Source organism: Amblyomma americanum, chromosome 2 (genome assembly GCF_052857255.1).
Source record: "Amblyomma americanum isolate KBUSLIRL-KWMA chromosome 2, ASM5285725v1, whole genome shotgun sequence".
NCBI lineage: Eukaryota > Metazoa > Arthropoda > Arachnida > Ixodida > Ixodidae > Amblyomma > Amblyomma americanum.
In genome coordinates, this window is record NC_135498.1 from 54450256 (window position 1) to 54471111 (window position 20856).

The window sequence follows — 20856 nt, forward strand, 5'->3', positions numbered from 1 at the left end:
GCTCTGTCAGTCAGTCGCGCCCGTCGCTCTGCGCGATCTCTCTTCTCGCGCAGATTGAGCAGCTTCATATCAGGTGTGGGCTGCCCTGTCCTTACCTCTGCTCGTTAGGTGGCTGCGAGAGCGCTTCGGACTAGACTTGGAAAAGAAATCTGCGCCAGTGGCCGCCGCCTCGTCGATCGCCCGCCTGAACGCACTCGAGTTGGTAATGGAGTAGGCATGTTTTGGGCGCGCCTCCAACGCAGTGGGTTCGATTAGGATGGAGTAATGATCCGAGCCCCAGAGAGATGGTGATCGGCGCCATGTCGCCTCGATGCCTCTGGATGCAAAGGCAACGTCGATGCAGGAGCCGGTTGTTCCGCGTCGTCGAAAGGTGGGCTCGCCGGTGTTCAAGGGGGTGAGTCCCAGCTGCGTTGCTGCGTCGTGTAGGTCGTCTCCACGCGCGGAGTGGCGTGCACTGCACCACGCACTATGGTGGGCGTTAAAATAACCACAGATGATTTGGCGCGGGGCACAGCACGAAGACACAGCACGAAAACACAGCGCATTCCACGCGACAGCTGGACGCACATAAACACTGGCCACCGACGTGTCAACACCGCCGACGCGCACTGTCACCACCACGCGCTCCTGGGCGTCAGATGTCACCGCCGCCGAGCCGACGAGGGTGTGCTGGACGTCCTGCCGCACGTATATCGCGCACCTTGATTTCCCGGGGCGATGAGATGTGTCACAACAGGGCACTGCGGTACAGGTGGGTTCCTCGCACGTGGTGGCTGAGTGGTAGCCAATTTAGCCAGGTAGCCGCATCTGGGGCTCCCCGTCATGTGAACGTACGTACGTCTCCTGCAGCACGATCACTTCCGGCGAATCCTGTGCGATGCGAATTCGCATTTCGGCGTACCGCGCCGCAAGTGAGCGCACGTTCCACTGCAGAATGGATGGTATGCGGGAGGGAGTCCGCCGGCCAGCCATCATGCTGGCTTATCTGTGCGGGAGCACCCGCTGCTTCTAAGCAAGCCCGGTGTCCATCGGTGCCCTCCAGAAAAAGTGCGCTGAGGGCGCGCAAAGCCAGCTTTAGGCGCGCGATCTCCGCGTCCCATGCGTCAGGGGGCTGTGCATGAGAAGCGGCCGTAGGCTCGGGCCGCGCTGTACGGGACGCCGGGCAACCGGATCGCCGCTGCCGCTGCCGGCGCTGACGTTGCTTCGGTGACTGCTGCTGCTGGGGTGTTCCCCTGACGGCCTGCGCATAAGAAAGCGCGCGCGGCGTCTGCTGATGTTGCTGGGCTGGGGCCGCTGTTTAAGCCTGGACGACGACTCGGACAACCCGCCTGGACATCGGTGCCATGGATGTGGCTATGACAGTGGCCACGTGACGCTCTCGCTGCCAGTGCGAGCACGCTGGTTCAATGGCTGCGTGCCGCCCCCCGCAGTTAATACAGCGGGGCTTGCTCGCGCAGGTACCAGGCTCGTGCGGCCCGCCGCAGCGCGTGCATCGGGCAGGAGCACGACACACCTCAGTGGCATGCCCCAGGCTGGCGCATTTGGCACACTGGAGCGGCCGGGGACGGCAGGGGCGGACCGCGAGCCTGCGCTTGAATATGGTGATGAACGCCGGGGGTGTCGGCGCCGCAAAACGGAGAGCGAGTGCGCTGCCCGACAGAGACGCCGACACCATCGGTACCGTTGACTCCGCCGCCGCTAGCAGCTCCTCCGCCGTCCTGCGCCCGTCCACACCGAAGACCAGGCCGGAGCTTTGATTCCGAGGAGGAGGCTCCTTGGCGCAGACCGGCACGCCGCAGATGACGGCTGTGGCTAGCAGGGCCTGGAGAGCATCGCTGCTCCCCGCGTCCACTGCCACCACATTCCGCCGCATGTTTACCCGGATGGCGAGGACGCCCGGGCGGGATCCGATCTCCTCGGCCAACTCCCAGCCCTGTTCCCTGGTGAAGGAGGTGCCCCGGTTCGCCGGCCGAAACAGCACCGTCCCCACCAGGCTGGACGGGACCTCCACGGCAGCCGCGGCTCGCTCCAGGGCAGCTCTCCGACGCCGCTGCGCCTTAGTAGTGATAATGCGCCACGGGACGAGGTTGGCCCCAGCGTCAGCGTCGCCGCGGTCTGCAGCGCATTGCTGCGGCGCGCCGCGGAGTTGGGCGCGCTCGCTGCCAGCAGACGAAGCCCCAGCCGCAGCCTGGTCTCGTGCGGCGTGATTTGGTGAGGTCGCACCCGGTTTTCTTCCCGACGCCGTCGCCCCAGCAGCATCAGCAGCAGGCTGGAGGTGGGCTCTATGGGGCTCATGCTGGGAAGGCCCTGCTCCTTCGAGTGCGGAGGGAGAGAGAACAGTGACGGTGGGGGGGGGGGGGGCTTCGAGCTTCCCGCTTGGCCACCGCGATGTTCCTTTTGATTTCCGAGTCCCTCTCCTCCTCGAACGCCGTTGAGTGTCGCCGTTTCCAGAGAGCAGACTCGTCCATCGGGGTGCACATGCTCTCCTCGCCTGCAGGTGTCCGCGGTGAGCCCGCAGCAACAGCATCAGGGGAGAGGCCATCATAGCCGGTTCCCCAGGTGTAGAAATGGCGGCAGGAAGCGCAGGGGTGGCCAGAAATGGCGGAGAGGGAGCCGCCATGGAGTTCTGCGTCTGGTGAGCGAGCGCTATGGCGTCCCTCAAGGCTAGAACGCGTGGGTCCGCCGGCGACACGTCCAATGTCCCGGTGACGGACTCGAGGTTCTCCGAGGTGGTGATGAGCGCCGCCGTCAGGCATCTCACCGAGTCCCGCAGATCAGCGATATCGGCCTGCATTCACCGAATGGTGCTGGACGACCTCGCTCTGGATGGCGTTCGTCTCCGTGATCCCGGAGCCCTCCACTACTGCACCTCTTTCTTTCTTTCTTCTTTCACTCCCTCCATTATCCCTTCCCTTACGGCGCGGTTCAGGTGTCCAACGATATATGAGACAGGTACTGCGCCATTTCCTTTCCCCAAAAGCCAATTATTATTATTTTTATTATTATTATTATTACTAACGTGCAGTGATATCGCGCAGCAAAAGGGAGACAGCGTTTTGCCACCATAAAACGCAGCCGCGGCGGTCGGGTTTAAATTGAAAATTGAAAGGCGTTTTTTTTTTTTTGGGGGGGGGGGAAGGCAATGGCGCAGTATCTGTCTCACATCTCGGCGGACACCTGAACCGGCCGTAAGGGAAGAAATAAAGGAGGAACTGAGAGGATGAAGGAGGAAAGAGAAGCCGTAGTGGAGGGCTCCGAAAAATTGTGGATTAGTTGTGGATTAGCCCAGCTAATCCAGGATATACAAATTGAAAGTGAGATTGAGGTCTCCACTGACCCACGGAGCCGGTTGTGCGCCTTTTCTTTCGTGAAAATGAACAGTCTTTGCAAAGTTTTCAACGCCAGTGGACTCCATGAACGCCATGGGCTCACTTGTTTTGTTTGGTTTTGAGGAAAGGAAAGGGCACAGTAACCGTCCCACATATCGCAGTGGACACCCGAACCGCGCTGTAAAGGAAGGAATAAAGGAGGGAGGGAAAGAGGAAACACCGCGGTGGCGCAGTGGTTAGGATGCTCGGCTACTGATCTGGAGTTATCGCGTTCGTACCCGACCGCGGCGGCTCCGTTTCGATGGAGGCGAAACGCTAAAGCGCCCGTGTGCTGTGCGACGTCAGTGCACGTTAAAGATCCCCAAGTGCTCGAAATTATTCCGGAGCCCTCCACTACTGCACCTCTTTATTCCTTTCTTCTTTCACTCCCTCCTTTATCTCTCAACTTAAGGCGCGGTTCAGGTGGCCGATATGCGAGACAGATACTGCACTATTTTCTTTGCCTAAAAACCGATTTTCAGAGCTGGATTTTGAAGTAAGGCGCCGGGCTGCGCAGCGCTGGAACGCATGTGGCTCGGTGCTACTAGTTCCGCATGCGCAGTAGTGACAAGGGAGAGAACAAGAGAGAAAATTGGCAGTGGCTTACCTCGGCTATGCCACGACATACGTAGCGAAAGCTGAGGCATAGCATGGTTAGCCTTGGTTAACTTTGATTGCAAATCTAGGTTATTCTGGTTGTCTAGCTATGTTGTCGCATTAAAACGACACAACTGTGGTTGCGGCGCACACGAGCTCTCCTTTTCAATCCTCCGACATGTTATCAGGCATGGGATGCAGCTGGCGAAGCGAGCGGAGGCGAGCGCAACGGCGAGGAACACGGTGTGACGTCATACCAAACTGCGCCGGCGGCGAGCCGTGTGGTGTGACGACATGCGAGATGGCGCGGCAAGCGCAGAGTACAGTAATCGTCTCACATATCTCGGTGGGCACCCGAACCACGTCTTAAGAGAGGGATAGAGGAGGGAGGGAAAGAAGAAAAAAATGAAAATAATAATAATTGGTTTTGGGGGAAAGGAAATGGCGCAGTATCTGTCTCATATATCGTTGGACACCTGAACCGCGCCGTAAGGGAAGAGATAAGGAAGGGAGTGAAAGAAGGAAGGAAGAAAGAGGTGCCGTAGTGGAGGGCTCCGGAATAATTTCGACCACCTGGGGATCTTTAACGTGCACTGACACCGCACAGCACACGGGCGCCTTAGCGTTTTTCCTCCATAAAAACGCAGCCCCCGAGGTCGGGTTCAAACCCGGGAACTCCGGATCAGTAGTCGAGCGCCCTAACCACTGAGCCACCGCGGCGGGTCAACCGAAAATTGAAAGTTGCATTTTGAAGAAAGGCGCGGCGCTGCGCAGCGGCGGAACACCTGTGGCTCGGTGCTACTAGTGGCGCATCCGCAGTTGTGACTAGGGAGCAAGAGAGAGAAAATGTGCTGTGTGTCGTCACTGCTCCTCGCGCATGCGCAGCACGGCTCTCCAGGAATCACGCGAAACTGCTCAGCCTGCGGCTAGTAAAGTTTTCGCTTTAAAAATTAGGTGCGGTTCAACTACTGCTGAATCTAGTTAGAGAGCGATAGCTGCGGTTTACCGGGCAAGTAGACGCGGCTTGGCCCGTAACGTTGAGTGCGTTCCCACATTGGATAGGCAACGCGCCTACCCCGGCAAGTGGCGGTTAAATTAATGGTTGATCGCGAGAGATTGGTCACCCAATGAACGCTGCGGATTAGTAGCTTAGCTCGGCTATGCCAGAATATACGGAGCAAAAGCTAATGTATAGCATGGTTAGCCTTGGTTAAACTTGATTGCAAGTCCAGGTTAGTCTGGTTGTCTAGCTATGTTGTCGGATTAAAGACAGCACAACTGTGGTTGCGGCGCACGCGAGCTCTCCTTTTAAATCATCCGACATGTTACTACGCATGCGACGCAGCTGGCAAAGTGAGCAAAGGCGAGCGTAACGACGAGGAACGCGGTGTGAGGTCATACCAAACGGTGGCGGCGGCGAGCTGCGCGGTGTCGCCTCATGCAATATGGCACGGCGAGCGCGCAATGCACAGTAAACGTCCCACATATGTCGGTGGGCACCCGAAGCGCGCCGTAAATGAAAGGATAGAGGAGGAAGGGAAAGAATAAAGAAACAACTGAAAATTGAAAGTTGCATTTTGAGGAAACGCGCGGCGCTACGCAGCGGCGAAACACCTGTGGCTCTGCGCTACTAGTAGCGGATGTGCAGGTGGCGCCGCCGCCATGTTGATGCGAAGGGAGGAGAGTATATCGCGGCCAGTGGCACTCCCGGCAAGTAGACTAATCTGAAGGTGATGCATTCCTAGTACAAGGAGTTTGGCTGTACTCGTGCTACGAGGTAGGTTTAGGGCTGCCTTAGTCGCAAGGCGCATGATGGCGTTGACGCGTTCGGTTCCGTGCGGTTCAATTTGAGATACGGGGTTGCATAAAGAACTCGGCTGAGCGTGAATGGATGCACTACTTTAATGTTGTCCGCTTCGTCTTAACCCTTGTTAAGGGAGCATACTCGGCGTGGAAGGTGCAACCCGGATTGCGTAGAGGCCTTGAGTCTTTTAAGGGTATGTTCATTTCGTCCAGAATCCTGCAATTCCGCCGCGGTGGCTCAGTGGTTCGGGCGCTCGACTACTGATCCGGAGTTCCCGGGTTTCAACCCAATCGCTGTGGCTGCGTTTTTATGGAGGAAAAACGCTAAGGCGCCCGCGTGCTGTGCGATGTCAGCGCAGGTTAAAGATCCCCAGGTGGTCGAAATAATTCCGGAGCCCTCCACTACGGCACCTCTTCCTTTCTTCTTTCACTCCCTCCTTTATCGCTTCCCTTACGGCGTCGTTCAGGTGCCCCACGATATATGAGACATGTACTACTCCATTTCCTTTCCCCAAAAACCGATTATATATAATTATAAGGCCAAGGCTGCGGAGGGCGGGTGTGATGGAGACAGGGGATCCTTTTAAAGCGATTTAGCTCAAGTGGTGGGCTCCGGAATAATTTCGAGCACGTCGGGATCTTTAACGTGCAATGACAGCGCACAGTAGAGGGACGCCTTTGCATTTCGCCTCCATCGAAACATGACTTCCGTGGTCGGGTTCGAACCCGGGTACCCGGATCAGTAGTCGAGCGCCCCAACTACTGAGCCACCGCGACGGGTTCGCAGTTGTGAACTCCGGAATAATTTCGACCAAGTGGGGAATTTTATCCTGCAATTACATCGGAGAGCACACTGGCGCCTTTGCGTTTCGCCTCCATCGAAACGTGGCCGCCGCGGTCGGGTTCGAACCCGGGTACTGCGGATCAGTAGTCGAGCGCCCTAACCACTGAGCCACCGCGGCGGGTCCGTAGTGGTGGGCTGCGGAATAATTTCGTCCACCTGGAGATCTTTAACCTCCACTGACATACCACAGCACACGGGCGCCTTTGCGTTTCGCCTCCATCGAACCACAGCCGCCGCGGTCGGGTTCAAACCGGTGTACTCCCAATCAGTAGTCGAGCGTCCTAACCACTGAGCCACCGCGCCGGGCCCGTAGTGATGGGCTCCGGAATAATTTCGTCCACGTGGGTATCTTTACGTGCAATGATATGCCACAGCCCACGGGTGCCTTTGCTTTTCGCCTCCATCGAAACGCGGCCGCCGCGGTCGGGTTCGAACCCGGGTACTGCGGATCAGTAGTCGAGCGCCCTAACCACTGAGCCACCGCGGCGGATCCGTAGTGGTGGGCGGCGGAATAATTTCGTCCACCTGGAGATCTTTAACCTCCACTGACATACCACAGCACACGGGCGCCTTTGCGTTTCGCCTCCATCGAACCGCAGCCGCCGCGGTCGGGTTCAAACCGGTGTACTCCCAATCAGTAGTCGAGCGTCCTAACCACTGAGCCACCGCGCCGGGCCCGTAGTGATGGGCTCCGGAATAATTTCGTCCACGTGGGTATCTTTACGTGCAATGATATGCCACAGCCCACGGGTGCCTTTGCTTTTCGCCTCCATCGAAACGCGGCCGCCGCGGTCGGGTTCGAACCCGGGTACTACGGATCAGTAGTCGAGCGCCCTAACCGCTAAGCCACCGCAGCGGGTCCGTAGTAGTGGGCTGCGGGAAAATTTCGACCACCTGGAGATCTTTAACGTGCACTGACATACCACAGCACACGGGCGCCTTTACGTTTCGCCTCCATCGAACCGCGGCCGCCGCGGTCGGGTTAGAACCCGGGTACTCCGGATCAGTAGTCGAGTGCTCTATCCACTGAGCAACCGCGGCGGGTCCGTTGTGGTGGGCTGCGGAATAATTTCGTCCACGTGGGTATCTTTACGTGCAATGATATCCCACAGCCCACAGGTGCCTTTGCTTTTCGCCTCCATCGAAGCGCAGCCGCCGCGGTCGGGTTAGAACCCGGGTACTCCGGATCAGTAGTCGAGTGCTCTAACCACTGAGCCACCGCGGAGGGTCCGTAGTGGTGGGCTGCGGAATAATTTCGACCACCTGGAGATCTTTAACGTGCACTGACATACCACAGCACACGGGCGCCTTTGTGTTTCGCCTCCATCGAACCGCAGCCGCCGCGGTCAGGTTCAAACCGGTGTACTCCCAATCAGTAGTCGAGCGTCCTAACCACTGAGCCACCGCGGCGGGTCCGTAGTGGTGGGCTGCGGAATAATTTCGACCACCTGGAGATCTTTAACGTGCACTGACATACCACAGCACACTGGCGCCTTTGCGTTTCGCCTCCATCGAACCGCGCCCGCCGCGGTCGGGTTCGAACCCGGGTACTCCGGATCAGTAGTCGAGCGCCCTAACCACTGAGCCACCGCGTCGGGTTCGTAGTGGTGGGCTGCGGAAGAATTTCGACCACCTGGAGATCTTTAACATGCACTGACATCCCACAGCACACGGGCGCCTTTGCGGTTCGCCTCCATCGAAACGCGGCCACCGCGGTCGGGTTCGAACCCCGGTACTCCGGATCAGTAGTCGAGTGCTCTAACCACTGAGCAACCGCGGCGGGTCCGTAGTGGTGGGCTGCGGAATAATTTCGACCACCTGAAGATCTTAAACGTGCACTGATATCCCACAGCAGACGGGCGCCTTTGCGGTTCGCCTCCATCGAAACGCGGCCACCGCGGTCGGGTTCGAAACCGAGAACTCGGATCAGTAGTCCAAGCTACCGCTGTTACCTGCGGGTCTGGTTTCGAACGGGAAAACATTCCTGATACATTGCAGCAAGAGTTGCCAGAGTTGATCACGGCGCACATTGAAATAGTGGTGGCTGAAGAAAGGAAACAGCGCAGTAACTGTCTCACTTCTCGCTGGACACAACTGCGTCATAAGGGAAAGGAGTAAGGAGGGCGCGAAATAAAAAAAGAGTGTGCTGCGCGATGCCAGTGCACGTTTAAGATCCCCAGGTGACCGAAATTATTCCGGAAACCTCGAATACGACACCACTTTCATCCTTTCTTTTTTTACTCCCTCCTCTAACCCTTCCCCTACAGTGCGGTTCGGATGCCCTCCGAGATAGGTGAGACAGTTACTGCCTTATTTCCTTTCCTAAAAAAACCCATTTTCAAGATATCCGTGCCGTTAGGGAAGGAACTGAGAGAAGAACGGAAGAGGTGCCATAGTGGAGTGCTCCGGAATAATTTCGACCTCTTGGGGATCTCTAACGTGCACTGACATCACATAGGCCACGGGCGCCATCGTAAAGCGGCCGCCATGCTCAGGCTCAGACCCGGGTACTCCTGCTAAGTGCCGAACACCTTTAGTGAGCCACTGCGGCGGGTGCACAACACACACAACTGTATTTATGCGATGTGTGTGCGCGTAAAACTGTGTAGATTTTACGCTTGATGTAATACCCTGGTGCAACCAGCGGAGTGTGAGATTGACTAGCCTTGGCAACTGGTCTCACCTAGATGAGAGGGCAATAAAAGAGAGAATCTTGGAGATAAACCAGTGTTTTATAGAGTGTCCACTTCCAGAACCTAGAAGTCCTTCAACAAACTACCCTTATATCCATACACAGTAGATATTGGCGAGTTTGGGTGATCATTGAATCTGCTTGCACAGTACATTAAGCATACGCAGGAACGCTTAAACGAGCTAAGGGCGGTGGCATCCTGTCTGACACGCTGTCATGAGCCTATGTGTACAACGCAAAAAAGTATTGTGTATTAGCCCAGCAAATCCAGGATACACAAAGCGAAAGATAGCGGCGTTCACTGTGTGCATTGGCGTTGGCTCAGCTAATCCAGGATACACGAGGCGAAAGATATCGGCCTTCACTGTGGTCGTTGGCGTTGAGCAAAGGAAGGGCGCATAACAGGCTCCTGCTCAGCTCTGACCTGGCGACGCAGCGAAAGCTGATATCCCAAGCAAGAGCAACTGCAGTGGACATTGGGGTCCTGAAATAAGGATTCCACCCAAAATCTGTATTTTCGCCTCTCTATCCTACCTTTTTGAAATAAATTTTTTCTACTACTACTCTACTAACAGGCTCCCTGGATATGTGGATGCCTCATTCGTGCTTTGATTAGTGGTGAGAGAGATGTGGAATGAATGAATTTGCGCTGACAGCGTTGTGGCTGACATGTGGCACTGCAGTTATACCTAGGCCGGAGCGTTCATTTGGTGATCAATCTCTCGCGATCAGCCTTTAACTCCATGCGACCTACCAGCGTGGCAGGGAGGGTGCGCTGCCTATCCAGTGTGCAGAACGCAATCAAAGCAGTCTTTGACACCGACTCTATGTACATGAAAGCGAGATTGAGGTCTCCACTGACCCACGGAGCCGGTTGTGCGCCTTTCCTTTTGTGAAAATGAACAGCTTTTGCAAAGTTGTGTGAACGCCGTCGGCTCACTTGTTTTGTTTGGTTTTTGAGGAAAGGAAATGGCACAGTAAGCGTCTCACATATCTCGCTGGACACCGGAACCGTGCCGCAAAGGAAGGAATAAAGGAGGAAGGAAAAGAAGAAAGAGAAAACGGAAAACTGAAAGTTGCATTTTGAGGAAAGGCGCAGCGCTGCGCAGTGTGGAACACCTGTGGGCCGGTGTGAGTCGGTGGCGGCCACCTGCCACGAAGTCGGTGGCGGCCACCTGCGCCGTGTGTGACGCCACTCGTGCTCCGACATACGACGGCTCGCGCGAAATGCGGTGTCGACTAGCGTAGTGTAGCTTTTCGCTTCAAAAGCAGAAAGTTCGCGGTCTAATCCGTGCCAAGGCTGAATTACCTTACTGCAGCAATGCATGCGTGCTGTTCAATGTTTTGATCTCATCCATACACAAATACCAACACAAGGAAGGTTGTCACTAAAGAATCCTTTTACCACTCTTTTCGTTAAGTCAGTTTTAAGCACTCACATGGCAGCAGCTGTGAGGTCGCCTGTGGGACATGCCAATTTGGAATCCCAGCCTTTTTTCGGCGTCTCCGCGCAGGAATTTGTTTTAAGTTCGCCACAAAAGGTATCACACCCCACAAGTACGATCGCGATAAAGTGCACACTCGAGGGAGGCTACAAGGCATGCCTTGAACAACACATCAGGGAATGCATCACAGAGAAAACGACTCTGCGTGTTCCAGAAGCAAAAAAATATTGAGCGGTATAAACCTCGCTTAGCCGGAGGAATGAATTACTGCTGTTAAATGCCTTTATATCATGAATGCACAAGGAACAAGAGGTCAGGTTGTCAGTAAAGAAAATTGGTTTTACTCGGCACCGTTACGACCTCATGTCGCAGAAAAGGCGGTGTCGGTGTTGCGGTCGGCGTCGGCGTCATGGAGGAGGAGGAGGAGGAAAAAAACCTTTATTGCTCTATTAAGCAGAGGTGTTAGCGGCTTCCGGATGTCTTCATCCCTAGGGCTGAAGTCCCGGTTGATCCGGTGCTTCACAAAGTCGGGCAGCCGAAAAGCCGGACTAGCCCATTACCGTAGTGATACTCTGAATCGCTTCTGACGAAGGACCATACTGTTTGAACCTGACGCTGGTTAGAGCGTACGAGTCTTAAGTCGAACTCTTCACTGGGGAGTGAAACACGAACCACCTTTGCAGGCTGAGTTGTTCGAAACTGGGTTTGCCTCCGAAGGGGCGCAGCGGGGTTTGCGGAGCCTCCTCCAAGCACACACGCTTGAAGAAGCCGGGCGCCGGGCCGGAGGTGGCTTGTACCCATTTTTACCGGTGGGTGTCCGGCGGTGGGTTTCGAACCAACCACCTCCCGCAGCCGAGGTGGACGCCCAGACCACTATGCCACGACTGTGGTGAATCCCGGGAATCCCGGCCGCCCAGCCTACCCAGGACCTTGGTGGAGGTGCTGACCGCAGCCCCCCACCCTCTACGAGCTGCCCATCTGCTGAGTCAGGTCCCCGGCCCGGCTCCAGCATGGTTTCTACCGGTCCCGCTGGTCGACCAACCTTCCGCGCGCCTCCCCCGAAGGCGCACTGCTTCAACTTCTCGTTGAAGACTCAGGCCTCCGCCGACGACTTAGTCGACGGCATCGAGGCTGTTGTCAGTCCGAAGGGGCTGGAGTCGCTCCAGCACCAGGGCGGTTACAAGTTTTGCGTCGCCGTAGTCTCGGCTGCGGCGGCTCACAAGCTTCTCGCAGCGGGTACCTTCCCTGTGAACGGCACCTCAGTCCCGGTCTCCTGCGTGGGTCCTGCGGTCGTGAACGTGACGGTGTTCCGGCTGCCGCTCTTCGTGGGTGACGCCTCGCTCGCCTCGGACTCGGCCTTTACGGGAAAGTGCTCGAGATCACCCACCCTACCCTGAAGGGCCGGCGGCATGTCGACAACGGTCAGCGGCTGGTCCGGATGGAAATGCAGAAGCCCGTACTCGACTTCGTCTCTGTCCTGGGGCACCGCGCCATGTGCGATTATAGAGGCGTCCGCAAAGTTTGTTCCCGCTGCGGGCAGGAGGGCCACGTCGGCGCAGCGTGCCGTACGCCGCGGTGCTCGCGTTGAGAGGCCTTCGGCCAAGACACGGTCGGGTGTCGGGCGGTGTGCAGGCTCCCCTGCATGGGCCAGCCAGGGGACCTGGAAATGACAACTTGCGGGCCCCCGCCGACCAACGGCCGGCTGACACCCCCCTGGGAGGACCAGGCTGCGAACCCTCCGATCGCCTCCTCCAGGGAGGATCAGACTGCGAACCCTCCGGACGACACCCCCCCGAGAGGAGCAGAGCGCGAACCCCTCGGCTGCCACCCCCACGTGCCACCCCAGCGTGGACCACACCGTCGACGCGCCGCCAGAGAGCTTCTCGGAGCTCTTCTCCTTTGACTCCCCATCGTCCGCGGCCGCTGTCTCCGATGCAACGAACGCCTTTTCGCCGGAGCCGCTCGCACCTTTCGGCTCGGAGGACGAGTCGAGCAAGGACTCTGAGTCCACCTCGTCGCTAACGGATTAGGGCGGGCCGACCGAGAGCGGTTCAGTGTTGCGCATGACGGGGGACCTGACCTGCAAGCAGCGTCAAGCCCTCTCCCCCTCGGTACACAAAGGCCTGCCCTGTCATGCGCCCCGCCCTCAGCACAAGGGAGAGGAGGAGACGCAACCAGCCGGTGGTGGCTTGTCGCCAACACTGGTCGCTACTCTGGCGGCGTCTAGTGGAGCGCTGAGTCACCACGTGCCGGTGAGCCCACCGCTCGATCTACGAGCACAGGCCGAAATGGACACAGGAAAGCTAGCGGGGAAGCACGCGAGGGACGCGGATGATAATTCCGATGGCGCTGTCCCGCCCCAGGCAAAAAAGTCTGCCCAAGCTCCGCTCATGGCGGGGCTCCGTAAACGAGTAGTGTCAACGTCGACGTTCTGTATCCCCATCATGGCGTTGGTACACCTTCTCTCCCTGAATGTTCAGGGATTTAGGTCGCCGGACAAGCAGATAGAGGTGATGCACTTTGCCCGAGCGCAGGGCGCCGACATCCTGTTTTTACAGGAAACTAACCTACGTTACCCACGCGAGGTCTTCGATTTTAAGTCCAGGTTTTGTGTTGATGCCTTTTTTTCTTTAACTACTTCTGCTTCGTGCGGTGTTGGTGTGGTTTTTATAAACAGCTCTTTTCGCTCTGGCGCGCACTGCATTTACGGCATTGACGGTCTCACTCTTGCGGTGGATTTTTATTTGGGTAGCAGGCGTGTCCGGGCGGTAGTGGTCTACGCACCAGCTCGCCATTCTGATTCGTCTAGTTTCTTTAATTTGTTAGATTCTTTTTTGTTACACTGTTATTCTTGTTTTCTTGTCGGAGATTTCAATTGTGTTTTAGATCCCGTACGTGATGTTCGCGGTCCAGGCCAGGGGCGACCTTACGCCGTGGCACGATCACTGCGGGATATTTGTATTCAATTTTGTTTGACTGACGCGTGGGTAAAACTACATGGTGACAGTTTTGGTGCTACTTGGGAGAGGGGCAGGTCGGCTAGCCGTCTCGACAAATTCCAGTTTCCACGCGAGTTGGATTGTTGTGTGGTATCGTGTGACGTGCTCGCGTTTCCCCCGGGCACCCCACGTATTAGCGACCATCGACCTCTGTCAGCAGTACTGGACATGGGCAGTGGCGCCCCCCGTGTAGATGCGTGGCGTATGGATCCATGTCTGCTGACAGATTGGTCGAGCGTGACATCTATTGAACGGGCGTTGGGAGGCCCGGTTGGAGGCGTTGAAAGTGCCAACACCTGGGATGAACTCAAATCGACATGGCGGACGCTTTCAGTCAGCGAAGGGCGCCAGCGCAGGAGGCGTATCTCGGAGGAGATAAACACCACCCTCGCCCGCATTCGCGTCGTGCAGCGCGGCGGCCGCTTACCTTTTGCATGCGCGATTACCTCGCCCTGTTAAAAGCGCGCTACCACATGCTACTAGACCAGTCCTCGCGGGCAGCAAGTCAAGAACTAGTGCAGGGTAGACCTGTGTCAGATCCAACAGTGCTGCGGCAGGTGCGCGCAGGTAGTCTTGATGAAAGTAGTAATAACTTTAATCATAGAAATACATGGGTAGGTCTTGGTGTAGAGACACTCTTCACATCTTTTGATGTGGTCTGTGGCTCATGTGGCAGGGTTGGAGCCCCTAGTTCAGGGCCCCACTGAGTCTTGCCGCCAGGTAGGCTTTCCGGACCAGTCCTGCCTGGACCGCCGTATCCTCGCTGGAAAGCATTCTCGCCCAATGCTCCGCACTCGGGATTCTGTTTATTGCAGCCGCATTTGTCCTCTTTTCACAATACGTTATATGAATTATTGTGGCTTTGTCCTCGCACCACGGGCATTTACTGCTATATAGCCCTGGGTGGATCTTGCTTAGTATGTTGAGGTTCGGGAAAGTTCCCGTTTGTAGCTGTCTCCAATAGACCGCTTCCTGCTGGTGGAGATTTTTGTGAGGTGGGGATATCTAATTCTGACCCCTTTATAGTAATTCAGAATTTCTGAGTATCCTAAGGGCACTGGTTCCGCGTCAGGCTGCTCGAGGCTGGTTTGGTTGGAGGCTCGGTTTGTAAGCCCTCGAGCTCTCCTATCCGCCTCGGCATTCCCCGCGATGCCTGTGTGTCCCGGTACCCACATTATTATGTGTTGCAATTGTTTTTCCTTCGGCGGTAATTTGGCTGTCTTCAGGATGTGGAGCGCTGTCCCCCCCAATTTGCCATTCATGTAGTTTAAGACACGACAGGTTCGCGTGGAGGAGGTCGTTTTGCCGGACGGTTCCAGGAGCAGCAGCGCGGCTGTCATCTCTGCCGCTTTTGAGCGTCACTTCTCACAGCTGTTTGTTTCTGGGGTCGGACGCTTTACGCAGTTTTTTCGGCCAGCTGCCGCAAGTGCCGAGCGATGTAGGCACACAGCTCAGCGCTCCGGTGAGCTCAGAAGAACTCTTTGCCACAGTTAAAGGCATGAACGCTGCCTCAGCTCCAGGCCCTGACGGCATTCCCATCAGCTTTTATGCGAGGTTTTGCACCGTCCTGGAGGAACACCTTCTCCAGATGGTGAACGCCTTCGTCAGGGACGGCGAGAGGCCGGAGTCCTTCAGAGAGAGCCGTATTGTGCTCATCCTTAAGCCTGGCGGGTGCCCATCTGACCCGCAGGCGTGGCGCCCGATCACACTGCTTAATTCAGATTGCAAGATTGTGGCGTCACTGCTGGCTAAAAGGTTGAGTACGGTTTTAGCGGAGCTCATAAGCCCTGCACAGACATGCAGTGTGCCCGGACGATCGGTGTTTTCGTCTCTCGCACTGACGCGTGACTTGTTCACGTTCACCTCGAGAACGGGAATACCGGGTTGTTTCGTCTCACTTGATCAGGCTAAAGCCTTCGACCGAGTGGAGTACCGCTACCTTTTTGGAGTTCTCGGGGCTTTCGGCTTTCCGCCCGAGTTCGTGGCGCGGTTAGAGCGGCCATATTCTGGCCTTACAGCTCGGTTGCTTTTTAACGGCTAGTTGAGCGACCGCTTCAATATCGAGCGCGGCATACGACAGGGTTGTCCCATGTCACCTATGCTTTTCGTGTTGTGCTTAGGCCCACTCCTTCGCCGCGTAGCGGAGTGTCCATCTGTGCGCGGGTTCCCTTTGCCTGGCCAAGGTCAGGTGAAGGTGTCCGCGTACGCTGACGACGTGTCCCTGTTTTTGCGGGACGAGGACAGCTACGCAGCGTTCTTACGGCTTTTTGCGAGTTACAGCGAACTGTCCGGCGCCCTGCTTAACCGGGGCAAGAGCAAAGCTCTGTGCTTTGGCACTTTTGCGTCAGACCTGCTGGGTGACGTAGAGTGGGTCTCGGCGGTTAAGGTTCTTGGCGTCGTGTTCCTCCTCTCAGGAGAGGTAGCTCGCGAGTCGTGGTCGCAGTTGAGATCGACCGCAGAGCGACGTCTCGAAGTGGCAGCGCGTTTTCGCTTGTCGCTGTCTGAGCGTGCTATTATTATTAGGTAATCTGTGTGCGCGCCACTCTTCTACGCAGCTCGCGTCGCCTGTCCGCCGCGCACATTCAGGCGTCGTTTGGCCACACTCTGTGGCGCTTTTTTCTGGGCGGGAAAGACGGAGACCGTCGCTCGCGCGCTCCTCCGCCTTCCCACGCGCATGGGCGGGTTCAGCTTGCCCGATTTGCGCACAATGTGCAGTGTTCTAGCGGTCCGAGGCGTCCGCGACCTGGTCAACGTCACCGACTACCCGGGGAAGGGACTTCTTGCCTACCTTCTTGGGACGTCGCGGCGTCTCTTTTTGGTCAAGTAACAGGTCCTTCAGCCGAACAGCAGCCGAGGTTCTTTAGGTATGTCTGTCGGGCGGCCGAGTCTCTCACAGCCGCTCTGCCCGAGGTCGACGTCACTAAGACACAGGCCTCCCGTGTTTGCGAGCTCCTCGCTATCCAGGAGGCCGCACCAGAACAGCTCGAACGGAGCAGGCGGGTGCGGTGGCGAGATTTGACGTCTAGCATTCTTCCACGAGACGTTTGCGACTTCGGCTGGCTGCGAGGCTGGAGGGTCTTGCCCACGGGAGTCCGTGTCGCAGCGTGGGGCATCGCCCCTTCTTCGCGGTGTCCTCAGTGTGGCAACACTGAAACCCTACAGCATGCCATGTTTGAGTGCGTGGTTGCTAGAACGTTTTGGCGGCTCATGTCGCGTATGCTTTTTGTTACCTTGAACTCCCGCACCAGGCCACGTGAGTCGCTTGTGCGGCTTCTTCTGTGTGTGGGTGCCTTTGTTTTGTGGCGGCAGAGAGGCGCGGCTTCCTTGCAGGGTTGAGCCCAGCGGGCCATGTTCCCATTGCTGCAGAGGGTGAGAGCGCGCCTGTTCGAACAGGCGTGCTTAGACTCGGTCACCCTCGACGAGGAAGACTTCCTGCGCCGATGGAGCACCCGGTTCATCAACACAAGCAGGGGCCGCGTCACCGTGCAGCTCCTGCCATACTGAGTGTGCCGTGCAATCTTTTTGTGCGGCGAGTCTGAGCGGTGTGTTGAGCGTGAATGCCCGCGTGCTTCCCCCCGCGCGTATGGACCATCTTTTGAACTCTTTTGGACATTCATGGATTATGTATTTGTGCATTTTATGCCAACGTGCATTTTTTGCATAGGTAGGGTGACGCTAGTCGACAAAGCATGTCTTTAGTTTAGGTTGGGCGACATTAGTCGCCGTTCTGTGTCTGTTTTTGCGAGGGATGCGTCCCTTTCAGGCTCGTGGTAAATAAACTTCTTATCAATCAGTGCATCGATGACGTCTTTATCGCGAACCGCATGACACACGCAGCTTATGCGGAGGTGAGCAGAGGCTGTGTTACACGGCACTTTCTCGCTAGAGGGCGCCAGATTTTCGTTTACTTAGCAGGAGTAAGATAATTAACGCCTCCCGAAACGCGGCATGAACTGGTATGTCACAAGTCGGCAAAAGAAGTGTTCAATTACCTAGTGCCAGTGTAAACACGGATAAGAGCCCCATTCGTTCCAAGCTCGTTTCAAGAATTTCCCCATTCATATGGTGGAATGGCGTCCTTGAGTTCAGGGTGTATGTTCCTGGTAATAAACCGGAATCGCCAGTAGAGGTAGTTTTCAGGTCACACACTCATCATGCAGCCCGATGATGCACGTGTTTAAGGCCGCTTTGCGTCAGCTTGCGTCTGATTCTGTCACAATGGATTGATCACGGATGTATTCTCGAAATGCCTTCACTTCAGCGTCCAGAATTACGGCTTCCAGGCATAGAACGTGAGCATAGAACATCAAATCAAGAAACAAGGACATCGCAAGGTGAAATAGTGCGCTCTACGTACATAAATCCTTAGGGCCTCTGAACACAGTAAGGAATTCCCCCGAAGACGTGCGTACTCTCGTGACTTTGCGTTTACCTGCACAAAGAAAAAGGAAAATAAAAATAAAATAAAAAGGGAGAAATATAGTCGCCCTTTGCGTGTCCTAAATTGAGAAATACGCCAATCAGCTTAGTACAATAAAATAAGCCGTCTGGAAATATCGGATGTTTTGGTGCAAATTCCGCACGCTCTGCCTTCGACGGCGGAATTTCGAGATTCGCGACGCTAAGTGCGTGCATTTCGAGTGCCGCTCTCGAGAGAGTCGTTGCAGATTCCAAAAACTCGCTGAAGGGTGGGTGAGCGGCGGCGAGATGTTTTACGGCTTCGAGTGAACGACCACGCGGCATATGGAAATCGAATGCAGCACCCGTTTGGCTTCTGTGTGGCTGCGGCTTCGGCTCCAGCTCCCCCTCCCTCCACCTCAAGGCAAGCACTCGAGCCCCCGTGTCAAGTGGAGCACACCAATTCGCGTTTTGGCTGCGCCTGCACGAGTCTATGATCGAGCGTGCCTGTTGTGCATGCGCGGTTCGGTCGTAAAGCCCCAAGACCGGTCTCCGGAAACTTGAGAACTTGCAAATGCTAAGCCTACTTTTCATTTTCTCTTCTTGCCACAGCGCCGAACGTGCACTCGCCTTGAAGCAGCGGTATACGCTGGGCTTCTTAAAACCGCGTCTGAGAGCGGGCGTGAAACCGTCTTAGGAAACGAACTCTTTCTTCGGAATGACATCGAGCGATTATCGCGCTTTTTTAGAGCCTACTACGTGTGCGGGCGGCGAAATGTAAATATTAAGATTAGCAGTCAAAGTTGCAGTCGAGCTTCGATCTTCCCCACGGATCCATTAATAGGATACCAGTCACTCGAAGCATTACGCTTCTCACAATGATTCTCCATCGTGGGCAGAATTCAAGCCGGCAATTTTATTTTGTAACGATTATAAAATTTACGTTACACTAAAAATAACATGTTCACACCCTAAAACCCAGTGATACATCAAACAGGTAAACTCTACATAGTGAAGGGTCAATGAATGAAGCGCATTCTCGCAAGTAGTCAAATTGTTTGAACCTTAAAATTTATTTTTCATTTTTTACGCTGACAAAACACGACGTGATTAGAGGTGAAAAATAACTCAGCGTGCGTGGTTTGTCATAAAATTCGCTGGTTGGACGAGAGAGAGTGATGAAGTCACTCGGCCACGTGACATGACCGAGAGCTGATTGGTCGACGCGGTGTGGGACGTCTTGAGACCGCGTGATATAGCCGAGCTTACAGGTGCGCTGAAAAAAAAAATGGCGTGGTTAGTCACAAAAAAACACACACACACACAGCATGGTTACTACTATGCAACGCGAGATTCAGCAATAGCTGCTTAGGCGTTTAGTTTAGGGAATATTTTGAGGTAAAAAAGATACAGTGACTTCATATTTCACTTGTGTAGTGGTCAAGTGATGGACCCCTGCACTGGCAGGCGGCTGTTCCAAACAGAGCCACCCGTAGGCAGATGCTACCCAGGTTGACCGTGATATAACGTGAGTGCATTAATGACCGGTGGGTGCGTTAATGATCTCCACCGGATGGAGGTCATTAACGCACCCACGGGTTACGCCGACGGCGACGACGCCGGACGACTACGACGCGCAAGTCAGGGACGGACGCCTAACAGCTATCACTGTGAAAACACGGTGTGGCTAGTCATAAAACTGCCTGATTAACCCAGACAATGATAACGCCACAGGGTCACATGGCATGATCAAGCACTAATTAATCGACGGGGTGTGTGACGTCCGCTGATCACGTGACATAGCCGAGCGCAGTGGTGGGCTCGTCCCCAGTCGGCCGCTTTCCTTCAAAAATGTCTATAGACAGTCTATAGACCTCTGATTGACTCCGTTGCCTTTCCGGAGTTCCCGGGTTCGAACCCGACCGCGGCGGCTGCGTTTTTATGGAGGAAAAACGCTAAGGCGCCCGTGTGCTGTGCGATGTCAGTGCACGTTAAAGATCCCCAGGTGGTCGAAATTATTCCGGAGCCCTCCACTATGGACCTATTTGTTCCTCTCTTCTTTCACTCCCTCCTTTATCCCTTCCCTTACGGCGCGGTTCAGGTGTCCAACGATATATGAGACAGATACTGCGCCATTTCCTTTCCACCAAAAGCCAATTATTATTATTATTCCATTGCCTTCCTATAGATATATATTTGTCTATTCATAGTCTATAGACTTTCCTTAGAGGAAAGTCTACTAAAATGTATGGCCATAAATATATAGATTGTATATAGACTGTCTATAGGATTTCTATTGCCTATAGACTGTTCTTTAGGTTTTGTCTATAGATTCTATATAATTTATAGACAGAAGTCTATGGACAGTCTATACACTGTCTAAAGAAATTTTTGTAAGGGAATTTCACTGGCTCTGTGCATACGTGTCAAGACAGCTCCGCTTATCAGTTCTGGAATGTAGCCATAATCAGCGCAGTGTGTGTCAACCGTAGCAAGAAACGCCCGCAAGTGCCAAGCGGGACTATATAATTAAGCCGCTGAAAATTGAGTATCGACGGCTGCACAGGCTCAGCGCACGCCGAGAGCAGATATGACGGAGGAAAAGCCGCAGGCCTAGCGGACTTCTGACTTTAATGCTATCTCATTCTCAACAGCTAACATAATTACCTGTCCCATAAACTGTATGTTTGAATTTTTCCGACTTTTCCGT